Raw genomic sequence first — 1,964 nt, 5'->3', positions numbered from 1 at the left:
CCCCCCCCCCCCCCCCCTTTTTAGAAGTAAAATAAAAGCATTTTTGTTTTGGATTTATTTTTGCTCAATAGTTAAATCATTCCATTTTTTAGTTATTAGATGATTTTTTTTTTTTGTAATTTATTTACCCAAAGTTTTGCATGTTTTTTTTTCAATTATCATATGATCCAATATTAATTATATAAAATATTTATTTTATTGAATACAAAATTTCATCCTTAAGCTTAATTTACAATATCTAGAGACGATAACTATATCTAAAATAGATATTTAATTTTATTTAAATAAGATAAAATCGAAAAACACGAACACACAATAATTTCATGATAACGTTAATCGAAAAGGATATAAAATAAAATGATAAGTAATTTAGATAATATTATAAAAGTTCAATAGGTAATTTCTTACTTATTATATTGATTTTTTTTAATAATTAAACTGGAAGCTTAATTCACATTTTTCAATAAAGAAACAAGACAAACATTCCTTTCAAGTTGAAGTCAAACAATTTGAACAAATGGGAAGATTTTGCTTTTGGTTAAGTAAACAAGAAGATTAATTCACCCTTTATTTTTAGTTCTGTTATTTGAAATTTCATTAAAAAAAATATTATTAAATGATTGTATATGTGGAAATTACACGCTAAAATAACATAAAATATCGATATATATGATTACTTCAAAGAAGTAGTTATTTCCGAGTCAAATTTACAAAAACGAAAAAAAAAAGAAACATAAAATAGTATCTCATACTTATTTTTGTACCTTAGTCCATTATTGACGACGTAAGTGTCACTTTTTTTTCTAAAGTTTTTTTTTTTTACTAAATGTAAAAATTCCAATTTATGATATTTTACGATAAATAAATTACATTTTTCTCAATATTTCACGTAAAGAAAATTTAAATAAAATAAATAATATTCTATTAGTCATTGAAAATGAAATAATTTTTTCATCTATTTATTGTAGTAATTGACTGAGGTAATTATTTAATTAAGGATAAAAATAATTCGTTGATTATTATTTTTTATAATTATTTTCGTTAGATTCGATTCAATTGAATGTTTACATCGATCAAATGGGAATGATGGCCTGTTTTTGGTCCCCACATGTACAGGTGTCGTTTTTCTATTCGTCTATACGAGAACATGTTTCTAGAAATATGACAGGTGGAAAATCCTCTAGAATAAATAATAATCACTCATAACCTAAATTGAAAAGAAAAAAAAAGTAAACAAATTATTTTTTTATTCAATTTCAATCGACCACGTTCACCTGTTGCTTACTTTTGAACGTTCGAGAGTTGAATTTGTAATTTTTATAATGATAGGTACCCGATAAATGAAATATGTACTGATTTGATAAATACAATTTTTATTTATTTAATTTATTATTTTAAATGTTTTCGACGCGTGAAAATTTAAAGTATAAATAAATTAAAAATCAATTAGCATTTTTAAAAAAATATTATCTTAATTTTAAAAATTTCAATGTTAAGATAATAAATTCGATATTTATTGGTTTTTTTTTTAATTATTATTTACCATAAATTTACTTGAAATCCCGAAAGAAAAGCGGTTTTACTTAAATACCCCTTGATGTGAACCATACGTCATGATATGTTAGGTCGGTTGCCCGTTTGGTCAGTTACCTACCGCAGATTTATAGGGTACGATGAGAACCCATGAAGGAGGATACGGATGTTTGTCCAGTTGTGTTCTTTATCCAATAAAGAGCTTCCACGTCAGATTGAGTCAGCGTTGACCATCTTAGAATGGGGCCCACTAATCAAGAGTCCCTTTGCATTACGATTGTTTTTTCTTTTTTTAATTATCGTTTTGACAACGGAAGAAGGTTGGCGAAGAACTGAGAAAAATGTTAAATTTTGTCGTTTAGCTTGACATGAACTCATTGATTATTTATTTAGTTTAAAGATTCAATTTTATTAAAATATGTCCCTATAAT

At 25.1% G+C, this 1,964-nt stretch overlaps 1 protein-coding gene across 1 annotated transcript in view; it reads left to right on the top strand.

The window, feature by feature from the left end:
• LOC111444799 (ethylene-responsive transcription factor ERF110-like) overlaps window positions 1–110 on the top strand; it is a 2,605-nt gene extending 2,495 nt beyond the window's left edge. The window contains exon 3 of the mRNA XM_023082850.1: window positions 10–110. The gene's annotated coding sequence lies outside the window, so the exon portion shown is untranslated. The remainder of the gene's footprint in view (window positions 1–9) is intronic.
• The last annotated feature ends 1,854 nt before the right edge of the window (window positions 111–1,964 follow it).

This window comes from Cucurbita moschata, unplaced genomic scaffold (genome assembly GCF_002738365.1).
Source record: "Cucurbita moschata cultivar Rifu unplaced genomic scaffold, Cmos_1.0 Cmo_Scf00007, whole genome shotgun sequence".
NCBI classification, from domain to species: Eukaryota; Viridiplantae; Streptophyta; class Magnoliopsida; order Cucurbitales; family Cucurbitaceae; genus Cucurbita; species Cucurbita moschata.
This window is presented reverse-complemented; position numbering and strand designations above follow the sequence as displayed.